We start from the raw sequence: 16,264 nt of genomic DNA, 5'->3' as shown, positions 1-16,264 counted from the left end.
GTGCCCCGTCCCCAGGCACCCAGTGACAGTGACAATACTTCAGGCCACATTGCCACCTGCTGGCACCAGCCCTGGGGGCCGAGGGCGCTGACACCTTCCTTGATGGGGACAGCAAGTGGCTCTGTGCTGGGCATCGGGCTTGGGTCCATGTCCAGGTCTGGGTACAACGGGGCCACTGCCATATCCAACTGGAGCAGCCCCTCCTCACTTTCCTGAACTCATTTCATCCAACTTCATGGCAACCTGGGACAGTGCATGTGCAACCCAAACCCATGCCAGAGGTGCTGAGAGGGGCTGTGGGTGCCCCCACCCTGCTCACACCCCCCACGCTCTCCTGAGCACCAGTGAGAGTGCTGCTCCAGATCTGCAGCTCCAGCTCCTGCTGGCATTTCCAAGCCAGAGGTAAAGCAAAGATGGCACCATCAACTGTTTTGCCCCCCCCCAGACTCCCTGCAAACCTTCCTGATGCCCCAACAACCTCTCCTGTCTGCTGCTGCCTCTCCCCAGAGGCCACAGATGCAATTCCCACCTGGCTCTCAGGCCATACTCTGCCTCCTGTCACACGGGGGGACAGATCCTCTGCCACTGCTCTGCAGCCATCCATGCATCCAGCCATCCACACAAACCCCACACGAGGCACGGGGGAGTGGAAATCCCCCCTGCACACATGCCAGCACCCACCAGCAATTCATCCCTGACCCTTCACTGTGGCCACTAACACAGCCCCCCACGATCAGAGCTGGAGGAAAATCAGCTCAGAGCACGGCTCCTCGACACAGACACTGAGAGCCACTGTCCCCAGAGGGCAGCAGGTCCGGGAGGCCCTGGCAGGGCACAAGGAGCAGGTGGGTGATGCTGGAAGGGACCCCACCCACAATCTCACGCCAGCACACCCGTGCATGCATCAGCCCCAGCCCGGCCAGCGCCAACGGCCTTGCTGCAGGCAGGCTTCACATGGCTGCAGCACCCACGTGGATCCACGTGAGCAGCTCGTGGAAGGCACCAGGAGCTGCTGTGTGCACGCCCAGAGCACACGGAGCCCCGGCAAGCAGCTGCCAGCCCCTCTCAGCTCCCACTTTGGGAAGGATCCTGCTTTAGGCAGGGTCTGCCCCAGGCAGACACAGCACTTCTCCCTCCCGGAGCACGGGAACGTGGCTCTGGGTGTCTCCACCCTCGCTGGTGTGGAGGCCAGCTCAGCCCCAGCCCCAGCCCCAGCTCTGGCTCTGCCAGACAGGTCCAAACTCCAGGGCCACGGGGTGAGGTGTGGCCGAGCAGGGTGTGCTGAGCCAGGTGGGGGAGACAATCGCCATCGCGAAGAGCAAAGCCTTCCGTGTGCTTGGGAGGTCCCTCATGGCCGTGCTCTGCCATCACCCGAGTCAGGAACCACCAACCATGGGGACCCTCTTCGTCGCCACAGCCTCGGCAGGTGGCTCAGGGTACCAGCGGTCGCTCGGCCTGGCCTCTCCCCATGGAAACCAAACAAACATGACCCCCCGTGCCCAGAACTTCCAGCCCATCCGCCTCCCCGCTCTGAGGGATGGCAGCAGGCCCCAAGACACCTCTCAGCTGCAGCTGGCTGACATGCTGGGCTGGCAGAGGGCTTGCCCAGATGACCCCCAAAATCCCTTCCAACACCCCTGCAAAGGCAGAAGGAGGAGGTGGGCAGATGTGAGGTAGGGTGACCAGGCAAACCTCCAGCTGTCCCTTGCTGCTGTCCCCCATCCCGACCCAGCCCTGTGGCCCTTGTTGGAAGCTGAGAGCTTTTTTTAAACCTGTTTGGAAGGGCAACTTGCAAACCACTGAAGAGGGGAGGACAGGGGCTGCTGTCAAACCCCAGCGCTGGGAGGCTCACACTCCATTCTGGGCTGTGCTGTGACACCTCTGGTGTGTCTGGAGTGGAGCCAGAGCTGCTGCCTCCAGCACAGCCCCCCCTGCCCCTCTGCAGCACGCTGGGCAGCAGCACCATCAGAGATAGCCCTGCAAGCAGCTGGAAAATCACCTGGCACAGACACGACGTGAGGCAGAGCCAGGGCTGCTCGGCCTTGGGAAGCAGAAAGGGTGCTGAGCCCCAGGCAGAGCGCAAAGCCTGACCCCTCACACACACTCGGAGTCCCGTGGCCGAGCACGGCTCTTTGCAGGGCTGCATGCAGAAAGGCAGGTGGCACATCCTCAGGGAGCAAGGCTTTGCCACCCAGCTGCCTCTGAAAACCCAGCAGAAAACAACCTGAGCCACAGACAAAACCATCCTTGGGGTTCCCCAAATCTCCCAGTTAAGGCCCAGCTCCCTTCACATCATCCTTGGCAAATCTCTGTGGGGAGGGTGCCTACTCCCCAACTTCACATCCACTATTTAAAAAAAAATAAAAAACCACAAAAAAACCCCAAAAACAACGAAAAAAAAAAAGATTAAAATATTTCTCCCCAGCGAGGTGCAGAGAAACACACATTCGGTGCCGTCGTCAGCAACTCCTACACCACCCCCCACGTACAAGGGGGGAGCAGAAGGGGGTTCACAGGCACCTACAGAGAAAAAAACGAGATTTCTGCCTAATTTGGTTCATCAGCCAACCAACCGAGCAGCATGGATCTACAGGAGACTGTCCTGAGCTCCCCACTCCCCCATGGGGCAAGCTCCGTGGCCAGTGCAAGCATCACCCCCCTCTGACAGAACCACGGCAGTGATCCTTGCAAAGTTCCAAATCCCAAACGCTGCTCCCAGTTTGAGCCTACGGGGAAAAAAATGCAAAAAAAAACCCCAAAAAAAACCCCAAAAAAAAACAAAAAAGGGAGGCTTATCATGGAATCACCAGAAAAACTCGTAGTGCTGTCAAAGGGGACCATGGACCTCAGCAACCTCGGTGCTTCTTCCCCTCAAAACCCTTCAGTGGCCAAAGGAAAATTCAGGGGGAAGGGAAGGGAAGGGAAGGGAAGGGAAGGGAAGGGAAGGGAAGGGAAGGGAAGGGAAGGGAAGGGAAGGGAAGGGAAGGGAAGGGAAGGGAAGGGAAGGGAAGGGAAGGGAAGGGAAGGGAAGGGAAGGGAAGGGAAGGGAAGGGAAGGGAAGGGAAGGGAAGGGAAGGGAAGGGAAGGGAAGGGAAGGGAAGGGAAGGGAAGGGAAGGGAAGGGAAGGGAAGGGAAGGGAAGGGAAGCAACTCACTGGCCCAGAAGCCAATTACAACAAATGGAAAGTGTTTTGCTTTTTAATCTCATGGTTTTTTTAGCTAATCTCGCCTTTGGAAAGGGACGATCGGCTCAGCAGCAGGATGCTGCCAGGGGGATCCAGCATGTGCGGAGTCCCAGCTGGAATGGAAACTCAAGTTCTTGCTCTCCAATCCTGTCCTTCTGGAGTGGATTTATCCTGGTTTTGTCTCAGAACGACTGTACACGGGCAGAGAAAGAACAGCAAAACTTTGAGAAACTTCTGAACAGGGGATTTTGCTGTTTTTCTGTCTCTCTGTTCTGAAGAGGGGAGTTTTCTCTTTTCAAAATACTCTTTTCACTTTGAGTTTTTCACCAGTTTGCACAGGAGGGTTTGGAGGTGGGAAAACCCTCCCCAGCCGCTGCAGACCCTTCTGCTTCTGTGGGCTTTGCCCTCCTGGGGAGAAAAGCCACGTCCTATTCCTCACCTGCCCAGAGATCATGTAATCACAGAATTACAGAATCATTTCAGTTGGAAAAGACCTTTAAGGTCAAGAAGATGATCCTTTTCCTGCTGCAAAGGAAGTTCCATTCTGAGGAAGTTCACGAAAACGAGAAGTTTTAGAACTGAAAAGGACCACACACACCCAAAAATGCGTCTGTTTCCTTCTCCAGTCCTGGGCAAGACCTCAACAGGATCCAGCAAAGGGGAACACCAGACCCAGCAGTCCAGGAGACAGCCACCACTGGACAGCACACCGGAGCTGGGAACCAGCTGGAACCTCTTCACCCATCCAGACTCTCCCAAGCACGTGGTGAGCCAGAGGAGGGAGGAGGCTGCTGGATGCCATCCCCAGAGCCCATAAATTACAGCAGGGAACAGAGTTGCATTTGCCCTATTTCTTATCTGCCTGGAAATTGCACTGCTTTCCCAGCTGCAAAGGCAGCTCTGTTCCCAAGAATTTCAGCAAAGCCATGACCTCTTTCCAGGATCGTACAGTATATGGTGGCGGGGAGCCAGGGCTAATTATAGGCACAGGAAAAGGGGAGAGAGGCATCTGAAAAGCTCTACCTTCCCAGCCACAGGGAGTGGGGTAGCACAGCCCCAGCCAAGCCCCTGACAGGAGCACCCCGAAGGGCTGCAAAACCCAGGCAAGGAGAGCCAACCCCAGGGATGCAGTGCTCCTGGACTTCACCATCCTCATTTTCTGGAAAGATGGAAAGATGAAAGCCAGCATAAACCTCATCTCACAATACTTCACAGTTCCAAAGTGCTCTGGTGGAGAGGGGAAGCCCCTCGGGGGGGAGCGGGACCCACCCGGGTGCTGCAGCACCACCCCAGCCCCAGCCAGAACCAGAGTCTGTCATCCCACACCCCCAATCTGAGCAGCTGGGGTTCCCTGCAGAGACCCCATCTCCAGAAGGTGAACGATGCCACAAGCCCCTCAGTGTGCCCCAGCACTGCCCAAAAGCAACGCCTGCAGAGATGCTCCCCAGTCTAGAGGCAAATAAACGTGCATTCATGAACACACCAGCCAAGGCTCTCGGGCAAAGCCACGTGCAGGCTTAGAGCCAAGTTCACTGTCACTCGCTGAGCAATGTCACAGGAGCCACCTCCCTCCCTCGACCCAGTGCAGAAGTGGACAAGGACATGGTGACACATGTGCCCACGAGACCTTCCAGCAGGGAGGAGGCCGGGCAGGAGAGTACAGAACAGGCAGCAACTCCTTTAACCACCAGGCTCCTCTTCAGAGCACGAAACAAAACCTGGGGAAGGTGGTAAAAACCCCACCTCATGTCTTCTTTGAGGAAAGAAAAAGAAAAGCCAGGAACCTTCTCAGTCGCCGCAATGGTTTTCATTTTCCACCAAATGAAGTCGAGCCTCGGCTCCGGCTGCCGGCAGATCCCCTCCTGCCTGCTCGCTGCCTGTGTGCCTGCGCTTGTGGGAATGTGTGGGTGTGTGGGTTTTGTTTTGCTTTCTGCACCGGCTCTGCAGCCCATCTCCTGCTCTGGGCCGGCACAGCCTGCACGCCTCAGCCCAGCTCCATTATCCTGCAGGGTGGACATCCCTCTTCTCCAGCTACAGCCCCAGGCAGGGCTGCTCTCCTCCTCCAAGAACTTCCAGAAACATGGCCTGCAGGCATCCCAGCCCCCAGGGCGCTGCAGAGCTGCTGCCATTGCCAGTCTCTCCGACAAGGTCCCTATGTGGAGGGGAGCGTGCCAAGGCTGGGTGTTTCAAAGCGCTGGCATGGCTGTGCCCCCTGGGACAGGGGACTGGCGGCACCAAGCAGGGCACTGGCGCAGCTCTCACTAAAGGAAGGAATCTGCCTGCCCACGCTGGGTGCAGCTGATGCCCTGTTGTAACATTCCCGTGGCAGCGGGAAGGGGGATCAGTGCACACCCTGCTCCTGGCGAGACCCTCGGGATCGCCTCCTGCCAGCTTCCTGATACCAACCCCGGCTAAAACCCTGCCCTTGGTGCCCAGCCCCAGCGCTGCAGGTACTCCCAGAAACAATCTAAACACTGACCAAGCCTCGGTACAAACCAAAACCAGCACTTTCTACATGACACCCCCCTTCCCCAGCTCCAAGAGCCCTGATGGGCACGCCAAGGAATGGATGGGAAGGCAAACAGAAACAGAGACAACTTCCCCACAGTTCCCACCAAAGACCAGCACCCACCCCACCCCAGCAGCTGGACAGAGCACAGACACCCATCCCCACAGAGCCGAGCCCACCTGGCTGGTGCTGCTGGCCCATCCTGGTGGAGCACGGGGCCTCGGCAGGACCAAGAAACCCCTTCCCACCCAGCTCGGCGGGCGCCGCCACGCACGGCTCAGCCCTAACGGGATAACAAGCTCACAATGAGATCCTAATGAAGGATTAGCGGAATACAGTTTAAAGAGATTAAGGCTGGGTGCAGCACTGAAACTTTTTTATTTATTTTTTTTTCTCCTCCCGAGAGCCCAGCAGAGGTGAGACACAGATTACAGCCGGCACTCGCCGCTGGCTCCGGCGACTCGGGACGGTTTTCGCATCGCGTTCGTGCAAAGAGGGGCCAGGGCTGTAAAAGGGATGGAGGAACACACAAAAAATGGCTCGTGGCGCCTGCAAGCCCTGCCCAAGGCGCTTCACAGCCAGCCAGAGGCGTCCTTCATCTCTCCCCTCCCACATCAGTCTCTTCCCATCTGCATCCCAGCTGCGCCGATGCTCTCGGTCCCGTTCATAATGACTGTTGATGTTATCCGCCCGAGCCGGAGCCTTCCAAGGAGCCCCAGGGAAGCAGGTACTCAACTCTCATTCAGGGAAAGTTATTAATAGTCATTTCTTGGCTCTACACAAACAGAGCAAGAAGTCAGCCCTGGCCTGGGAGAGCTTGGCGTGACTGCCAGCCCCACGTGCTCCGAAAGGTCAGGAGTCTGGTTCGCCCCCAAATCAAACGAGGATGTTTAAAATAGAAGGCAACACATCTGGGGTTGCTTTTTGGCTCGTTTTGACCACTCGTATTTTTTTTCTTCAACCACCAACACCACATATTTTCTCCTCCTGAGAAAGGGCAACGTGACTGTCGCCCCATCACGGGCACCCAGGAGTGGGAATTTGCTAAACCAGCCCCAAGAGTTTGAATCCCCAGGGGGAAATGGGAGAGCAAGGCTGGTGCTGGGGGACCCACGAGCAGGGGGGGCGACTGCTCAACCCCACCCCTCGTTTCAGCCAAGTCCTCAAAAGCCACGCGACAAGGGGGAGGTGGGGAGCTGAGAAACATCCCTGTTGAGAGACTACAAAACAAATCAAATGAAGATGTTTGGAGCAGATCCAGATGTTTATTAGTGACGCACATGGAGGTATAAATAATTATCCGGTAGGAATTTTGTTCACAGGCAGCTCTCCCTTATCTAATCAGATCTCAGCGCGACATGGCCCCGGCCTCTCCCTGCTTAAAAAGTCTTGAGAAAACCAGATGCAAAATAAAAAAAACCTCACTAGGGGCACCAATTTAATCCCATTAATCACTGGATACTGGGAGCAGAGCTGCCAGCACTCAGATCTCATCCAGGCACAGCTTAAGGGAGGATTTTTTCCCTCCAGCAGGAGCACTGGCAGAGGGTCAGATCCTGCACGAGGGTGCAGAGAAGGGCCAGGAGCTGAACCCTCTCACCCTGCCCCATGTCCAGCACCAGGCACGGGTAAAGTGGCATCCGTGGGGACAGGAGCCACCGTGGCATTGGCTGGGCCCCTCCACACCAGGGCAAGGAGCTGCACAAGCTCTCGCCTGTAAGAAACCGACTGCTTAAAATATAACAGGCCAACAAACCCCTCCCTTGTCCGGCTGCGTGGTACCGACCGGCCTCTCCGCGCCCGGACACTGCAATTACCTAAAAATAAATGGACCACAAACCTCAAGAGGCCAAAATGGCTGAGGGGGATGAGGACAGCAGGGAACGTGCCCCGGCAGCAGCGAGCCTGGCTGGAGGGAGCAGCAGCCATGAGCGGCTCTCAGGCACCACCACGAAGCCAAAGGGTTCACATGCAACCAAAGAACGGGTAGAAAAAAGGCTTTAATTGCTCAAAAAGCACCACCTGAGCTGATTTTTTCCTGGCCCTCAGCATCACCTAGCCCATGGGAGGTGCTGGCTCACTGAGCTGCACCACCACCCCCCACATCAGCAGCCCCTCACCCTGCCAACCCCCCCCCAGCACTGGAAATACCAGCATTTCCAATGGTTTTCCAAAAATTTAACCAACCCAGCCCACCACAGCAGAGGCTGCAGAGGGTTTTGCAGTGGCCAGAGAGGAGCAGTGTTGGAAACTTACTGTAGGAAATTGGCTGCTCGGCTCCAGCTCCTTGTCCCTACTGGTGGGAAAGTCTATAAATCTCTAATAAAGAAAAAAAAAAATCCCCTCCCATTTTATTCCTTCTCTCTCCCCCCTTCCAAAGGATTGCGAAACTGAGAGGGCAGCCAGGGCTTGGATTCGCAGCATTTCTGAGTTCCTACAGAGTCTGGGCTCCCTGCCACCAGCAACAGCGGCTCTGGGGGTGTGGAAAAAGGGAGGAAAAAAAAAAATAAAAAGAAGAAGAGGAGTAAAAAAAAAAAAATATATTAAAAAAAGTCCTGTTTATTTTGGGGGATGAGAGAGAAAGCTTGCACTGCACGAAGCGGGGTGGAGGGGGAGAGAGGCTCTGGCACTCCTGCAGGCACCACGCGTCCGGGAATCGAAAAGGTTGGGTTAAAACACCTCAGAACTGGGTGGGAATCCTGAGCTTGCAGAGGATGCTCATTCCCAGAGTGTGCACGGGCAACAGGCGATCTCATACAGAGGGAGGCAGCACCCCCCTCCCCGAGCAGCTGGACCCCTCGAGGGCACCCATGGGTGCCCAGCTCTGCTCTGCCCTGCCCTGACGCGGCCCCGGGCGCTGTGAGGGGAATTACTGAAGACAGGCTGGAAGAAAAGCCTGCTCCAGCCGTGACCCAGATTCCCCTCCAGCCTGATCCCTCACTGAAGTCATAATCCTTGGAGGGCTTCTGGTCTTTTTTTTTTTTTTTTTTTTTTTAAATACATCCCTGAGCGTTGCCATGGTGACGAGGGGGATGCTATAATTTCAGCATTATAGACTTCAGCGCGAGAACAGGAGGGAGAAGGTGGTGGAAATGTGGATGAGCTGCACTGGTGATGCGTTTAATGGGGGGGAAAAAAAAGGAATTAAAAATAAAGGAATTAAAAAAAAAATAAAACAACAAGCAGCACCTTTGCTTGGGCAGCAGAGGCTGGAGGAGCAGGCCGAAAGGATGCAGGGGATCACGGAATCATGGAATGGTTTGGGTGGGAAAGGACCATCAAGATGGTCTCACTCCAACCCCTGCCATGGTCAGGGACACCTTCCACTAGACCAGGTCGCTCCAAGCCCTGTCCAACCTGGCCTTTGGCACTTCCAGGGATGGGGCAACCTAGGCAACCTCTGCCAGGGCCTTACCACCCTCAGGGGGAGGAAATTCTTCCCCACATCCCACCTAACCCTGCCTTATGTCCGTGTGAAGCCATTCCCCCCTTGTCCTGTCACTCCACACCCCTGTCCAAAGTAGTCTCCAGCTCTCTTGGAACCCTTTAGGCACTGGAAAGGGCTCTAAGGTTACCTGGAGCCTTCTCTTCCCTGGAATGGGGACCTGCTCCTGTGCCTCGGCCAGAGTACCCACTTTGGGGCATCGCTGGTGCAGCAGCTTCCCTGGGCATGGGCACTGCAGAGTCCGCAGAGCTTTGGGGGATGCAGGCTGCCACTCTGCCAGGACGCAGCGACAAGTCCTAAATGCCCCCAGAACCTTGTGGAACCCAAGGTGCCCCTGAGCAGGACCACCCCTGTTCTGGGGTGGCCTTAGCCCAGCTCTCCAAAGCTCAGCACCCAGCCAATGCCAAAACTTTGCAAAGAAGCAGCTCCAAAAAGCTGCCCTCCCCTTTTTACCTTTATTTCCTACCACCTTTCCTTTCCACCTGCAGGTCCCCAAGGTATCCATCCCATTGCAAGCAGCATGTGGGAGACCCTGTGCTCCTGTCCAGCTCTCTGTTGGAATAAAACCCACCCCTGCCCGTGTTTTTGCGAGGACATGAGATACCTCTGGGTGTTCTTAAGCTCACACCACCTTGGTTCAGCCCTAGAGAGCCCCTGGGCTGACATCTGTGAGTTTTCAGGCTGGGGGTTGACCTGTGACCCCACGGGAGGGATGAACCAGGAACCCGACGGCTTCAGCTCGCCCCAGACCCCAGGGAGCTCAAGCTCTCCCGTGGCACAGAAATAGCAAAACCGTACGACCAGAAGCCAAGCCAGTTTTAGCCACGTTTCCACCCCGCTCGCACCCTTCCCTCCCCGCCGCCGGGCGCTGAACCGGCACCTGCTGTGACGAAAAATTTCCGAAAGACGCGCAAATAAAAATAAGCCCGAACACAAACACCTCTGCCCGAACCCGGACCAACGGCCCATGACCCCATCACAAGAGAGACGGGCTGCCAGGGACTCACGGGGTCCCAGAGGAAGCCAGGCTGCCCCTGGGGATGCCAGCTCCACACCACGCACGAGGAGGGAGCTGAGAAGAAGCTCCGGTCTGGTGCGTGGCACTTGGCACCGCGTCCTCTGGCCACGCAGCCTGCACCCCTCGGCCTCTCTGAAGGGTGGGAGAGAGATCCTGACCATAAAACCCAGGTGGCCGGCGTCAGGGACGCTGAGACATCCCTGTCTCTGTCCTGAACTGGAGCCCCGGTGCCTGGGCGCAGCTCTGCGGGGATCCTCGAAGGGGCAAAAGGGTCTCCTGAGCTCTAAAAGCCTAAATAAAACCCCAGCACATCACTGCAAAGGTGGGAACTCCAGTGTGGGGTGGCAGCAGGTGCCAAGGACCCCCCGCCAGGACTCAAGGTGCTTGTTCCTCGCTGCAAAAAGTCTTGTATAACCCCGGTGGAAAAAATACCGTGAGTGTTTTGTTTCCGAGCCCGAAGGGGAGCCAAACACCCAAACTACCACCTTCAGCATCTGACCTGTCAGGCCTTGGGCCATCAGGGCGCTTTGAGCACTGCCCTGAGCTCCAAATTTAGCCTCAAAGGTATTTATCTCTGAGAAGCTAAAACCAAAGCTTCATTTGCATAACAAAAAGACCCCGATGCTCGGTGCAAGTGCTGCTGGCTGGGCAGAGGACATGCAAAGCAGCCTCTCTCCAAGCAAAGGCGCTGAAGGTCACCCAGGCAGATGCTGTGATCACCGTGGCTGGTCCTCTCCACCGGAAAGGACAAGGCAAGAACACCTTCCCATAAGGACAGCATCGTCCCAACCTTCCCACTTCCACCTCGTCCAGTTGGAGCAGCTCTCTCCAGCACAAAGACACACTCTCATCTGGCCCTAAAGCTGAAAGACCTGAGGGCAACGACCAGGACTTTTCCAAACTCTCTCAACCTGTGTTGAGAGCTGGGCTCACCATTTTCCTCTCCTGGGCGCCAGTGGCTGGCACGAGGACAGGCAGCTTCATCCCCTCAGGAGCAGCGCCCGTGGGGAAGCGAGGAACCCAGCCCTTGGCTTTTCCCCAGCAGCACCCCAAGGCAGCTCCCACGACCCCTGGGGCCCCCAGGAGCTCCCCACCAGGACCCCCCACCCCTCCCGTGGGGGCAGGCACAGCAGCTCCGTGCTCAGCTGTCGGCCACCAGGTCAGCACCTGCTGCCACGCCGTGCCGCAGCTCAAGCCAGCACCTGTCCCTTTGTTTTGGGACAAAGTCCCTTCGGGAACTGGCGCCACCCGACCATCTCCTCCTTGTCTCACAGCGACTGAATCCCCTCCCGCCCTGCCATCCTCACAGCTCACTCAAAGCTCGTCTGTGCCAAAAACCCCAGGGCGCCGCACCGAACCCAATAAAGCATCGCTGCGCCCCAGGCCGCCCCAAGAGCCAGATGTTCACCTCTCCCCCCGCAAAGAAATGCCAGCTCTGGGGAGAGGATTGATGGAGGAGCAAGAAGCAGCCACCAGCTGCCACGGGAAGAGGCCTTGGCTGCCTTCACCACCAGCATCTTGCTCCAACCATTTGTTCTGCTTCTATTTTCGAAAGCGCCGGGGCTCAGCACTCGGCAGATCCCAGCCTCCCTCCCAGCCTCCCCACCGCCGAGCGAGGCGACAGATTTCTGCTAAGAGGCAGCGCAGGCTGCTCCCCATCTTGGCAGCGCATCCATGCAGGACCGGGGATATTTTTGAGCGAGGGAGCTGAGAGGTGCTAGTTTTCCCGGCGGCTCGTTGCCGGCGCGTGGGAAGGACGGCCACGGAGTCGGGGAAGGTTGAGGATGGAGACGTGATTGATCCCCGCGCTTCAAAGCCTGGAGACGGGGCGTCAAATCCTCCTCGGTCATGCAAAGCCAGACGTCCAGTGGCACACGGAGCTCTCTGGGAAAGCACCACCCAAGGGATGAGGCTGGAGATAAGGCCTGACTTTGGCTGCATCCCAACCCCCTGAGCCCTTCCCGGAGCCCCCGCGCTGGTGCCCGCTCTCAGAGGAGAGCTGGCACGCACACGCTGTCCGTGTGATCCCAAGGGCTGCTCCTCACCCGAATACTCGGTGGAAAACTGCCCCACATCCAGGTAAGCCCTGCCTTCACCCAACCCTTCCACATCCCGTTCCAGTTATTGAAAGCAATTTGCTACCACAGGGTTTTCCTAGGGGCAGAGACACATCTCCAGGGAACATGTGGTTTTCCCCCTGGGATAAACCCAAGGGTTGGAATTAGTTGATTTTTAAGGTCCCTTCCCACCTAAACCATTCCATGAGTCTGTGATAACTGTGCCTAGAGGCACCTCCTCATCTCCATGACCTCCTCAGTGGTGCCAGCACCAGGGATGCTTGGTGACACACAAACCCCTTCCTTTCCCCCCACGGTTCTTCCAGCAAGTTCTGAACCAGCCCAAGCACCACGTGTCAGGCTCCCTGTCCCGACAGAGCCAAAGGCAGAGCTCCTGCAGGAATTCCCAGCAGCAGGAGGGTGCTTGTGGCAGAGCCAGGCTGCAGCAACACCGGGATTGTCACAAACTGTGGGGTCTCCAGCCACCCCAAGCTGCCACCCATCATCGAGCCGAGCAGCACCAGGGTCCCCACCCAGAGGAGGCGTCACGGGTGCCACAGGACACTGCACCCCAGGGATGGACACCATTCCCAGCCACGGGCATTCAGACAAAGCAGCAGCTCCTCCCAGGGCTGGCAGCTCGCTCAGATGCCAGCGAGAAGCCTGCAGGTACCAGCTCCACGGGGACACTGATCACGATATTTAGACAAAGCACGACAGCTCAGCCCTCACCTACAAACACACTGCCTCTGTGTACCCAAAATGGGTGAAAAACCCGCATTCCTGGCTGCCCCAGAAGATCCTTCCCCGTGGAGGCCACCACGGAGCAAGAGCACCGTGCCTGTTTCCTGCCATTCCCTGCCCCAGCCCCTCACCACAGCAGTTTATCTCCTGCTCCCAGCACTGAGCCCAGCAGCTGCAGGGCAGGACAGTCTTGGTGACTGCCCATGCAAAATAAAATAAATAAAAAAAAAAAAGCCTGGTCAGTCATAATAATTTGTCCACATTCTTTATTGTAATTTTTTTCTTCGCTGCCAGTGGAAACTCCTGCTCCAGCACCATGTCTCAAGGTTACTGCTAGGGGTGGGGGAGGATTTCAGGTTTTACAACTGAAAAATTCCAGACAGAAACCCAGAAATGTTGCCAGTCTTTTACTGAACAGAAGTTCTTTATCCAATTAATTTATTTAACTTAGGTTTTTTTTTTTTTCACTTGATGCAGCAGGTTTAAGCAAACTCCTGCCCCTCAGATTTTGTCTGCTTTGATAGAAAATTCTCACTGATGCCACGAACATTTCCAATTATCAATTTCCTTTTTAAGGAAAACCAAACCAGATGAATCTGACCCCACATATTTTCCCCACCTGCACGACATGGGATGTGTTCCTGGGTATGGCGCCTAGCAATTTTTCCCTGAAGCCTTCCAAAAATCGGAAAGGAAAAAAAAAAATTTAAGAGTAAAAAGAAAAATTTCATCTTCAAAATAGGAAGAGAAAAAAGATGCCTTCAAAAAGGATGGAGGAAAGTCACTTTGTTCCAAAAGGCACTTCCATTTAAAAAAGAAGATGAAAACTTCCAAGCAGGGCTATTTATAACCACTGCTTATATCCATCAATAAAATCTCCCACCTGAAGCTCCACCACATCTCCCGGAGCAGGTACCCCCAGGCCCACAGCCCCAGCACCCCCAGGGCCGTGAGCTGCAGAATCCATCACCCAGTAGATGATGATAATCCCCCTGTGGCAGAAGGAGGAGAGAGGAGAAGGAGAAATCCCACCAGAAATCCTAAGACGATCCCTTGGCAGCCCTGGGGTGGGCTCGGGTCAATGACCTGGCCCCACGGGCAGGTGCCACTTCCCAAATCTCGTTACTACTTTTTGGGGATGGGAAAAAAAAAAAAAGGTAAAAAAATAATAATTTGGGAGCCACGGATTTGTCCTGCCTCCTTCCAAAAAAAAAAAAAAAAAAAAAAAAAAAGGCTGATGCAACAGCAGTGCTGCAGTGGGAGGTCACCCTTCCCCACAGCCCCCAGCTTCCAAGCACCCCAGCCGGGGGGGCTGCAGGCACCTCCTCCTGGAAGCGGTTTGGGGTTTGTGCCGGACGCTTGCAGCAAGCTGTTTGAAGCTCTGGAAAGAGAAATGATTCCTCCTCCTCCTCCTCTTCCTCCCTGCCCAGAAATAGGTCATTTAATTACCCCCTTTCCAACCCCAACCACCACTGACTCAGGACAGGAGGTGGGAGCGCTTCCAGCCTGCGCCAGCAGCAGCCCAAAGCCACTGTGCCCGGCTTTGACCTTGAGCCATGGTGCCAGCAGCGCTGCCGGGGCCCACAGGGCACAGCCAGCACAGATGGCACGGGCTCAGCTCCCCACCTCTGCATTCCAACTCGTGCTGGTCACTCACAGCAAGGAGGGCCGGGCCGTGGGTGCTGCTGAGCCCCTCCACGCACAGGCAGGGCCACGGGTGATGGCAATTTGGGACATCCTACGTGTCCTGCTCAGCCCCGGCACGGCCCAGTCCGGCTGCTCGGGCACGGGACACCACGGTGGCTCCTGGAAGGTGGCCGGAGCCTGGCACATCCCAGCAGAGGCACCATCCTGCCCTTCCAGCTTGTCCTCAGCAGGACACCGGCGCCGCTCGGGCTTGGCGCGCGGCAGCACAAGAGCAGCACCACACGCCTGCTCTGCTGGGGACTGGAGGGCCACGGGGCTACTTCAAGTCCCACCGGGCAACATGGCAGTAGCCAGCACTGGGAACAAGCCCCAGCTGCTGTTCCAGCGTTCCAGCAGTCAAGCACAACCAGGACACCTCACCACGGGCAGAGCCCTCCGCGTGACACAGATGGTGGCAGCAAGGACCCACCACCACTGCATGCACCTCACGTCATTGCCCCCTTTTCTATAGGGGAAGGTGCTCACCTGTAGCTAAGAAGCAGCCTGGGAATCGTAGAGCAGCTGCTGTGTACCCCCAGCTTTGTCATGACCCACGCAAGAACAGGCCCAGTTTCCCCAAAGTTTCCCCAAAAAACTGTTCCCATGCAGCTCAGAGACCCAAGTCCCCCATCTTCTTCGCCCCCATTTAAGAGAAAGCAAACCTGGACCTCACCCCCCCAAAAGAAATCACTCCAAACTGGAGTATCTATTAAACCTTTGCTCTCCACGTGGGCACTTTTTTAGGATTTTTTAAAAGATGCGGGGTCTTGTCCGTTTTGCAAGCAGTGAGGAGCTACAGCAGGGAGACCAAGAGTGAGGGCAAAGGAAAAATTAAAGAAGAACCACAAGCAAAGCAAAGTGGAGTGCAAGATGCAAACCGACAGATCCGGGGAGGCAGAGCTGCTGGCAGGCAGACGGCGAGATCCATCTTGAAAGCAAAAGCAAACTGCTGCTCACACAGACAGAGGGAAAAACCTAGAGGTCTTCAGCACTGCCTGAGCTCTGATCAAACAAAGTGATTAACAAATCTCAGCTTTTTATTGAAAGCTTCTCTAATTAGAGGAAAAAAAGGAAAGGAAAAAACAAAACCAAACCCCTGAGAGTCACAGCGAGTGAAGTCCCAGACAGTGCTGGGGGGACGGTGAGGGGGTGATGCACCCCACAGTCCCGCTGGCACAAGGAGAGGGCAACACAGCCGGGGGCACCCAGCGCCACACCAGCCTTCCTCCTCCTCCCCTTCCTCCTCTTCCTCCTCACTTGCTCTCTGCTCACCGCGGCGGGCTCAGCAGCAGAGGCGAACCTTCCCGGGAGCAGGACTGTCATCTACAATAGAGTCACCTCTGAACCCGGGGACGGCTCAGCCGCCAGGAACTGCCAAAATAGCGATAAAAATAAGAAAGAGCCCCTGGCCTGAGGAGTTCACCCTCCCAACAGATGGGACGGCGGCAGGGTGAGGCAGGGGGATATTTTTAGCTCTGCTTGCAGATGGGGAAGTCCGGCACAGCATCGACACGGCGGCCCCACCGCCGCCTGTGCAGCTCACCGTGCCTTGGGTCACCTCCATGCGCACTCCCGGGTATTAACAGGATTTAATGGGATGCTGCCCGCTCACTTCCTGAGC

General features: G+C 56.3%; 1 long non-coding RNA gene across 1 annotated transcript in view; it reads right to left on the bottom strand.

The window, feature by feature from the left end:
- Positions 1 to 11,262, bottom strand: part of LOC119711649 — a 15,756-nt gene extending 4,494 nt beyond the window's left edge. The window contains exons 1-2 of the long non-coding RNA XR_005259746.1: positions 11,251 to 11,262; positions 9,803 to 9,804 (exon numbers count right to left, since the gene is read on the bottom strand). This is a non-coding gene — a long non-coding RNA (uncharacterized LOC119711649). The remainder of the gene's footprint in view (positions 1 to 9,802; positions 9,805 to 11,250) is intronic.
- Between the last annotated feature and the right edge of the window lie 5,002 nt (positions 11,263 to 16,264).

This window comes from Motacilla alba, chromosome 25 (assembly GCF_015832195.1).
Source record: "Motacilla alba alba isolate MOTALB_02 chromosome 25, Motacilla_alba_V1.0_pri, whole genome shotgun sequence".
Classification (NCBI taxonomy): domain Eukaryota; kingdom Metazoa; phylum Chordata; class Aves; order Passeriformes; family Motacillidae; genus Motacilla; species Motacilla alba.
The sequence above is the reverse complement of the archived record's forward strand: the minus strand, read 5'-3'. Positions and strand labels throughout refer to the sequence as shown.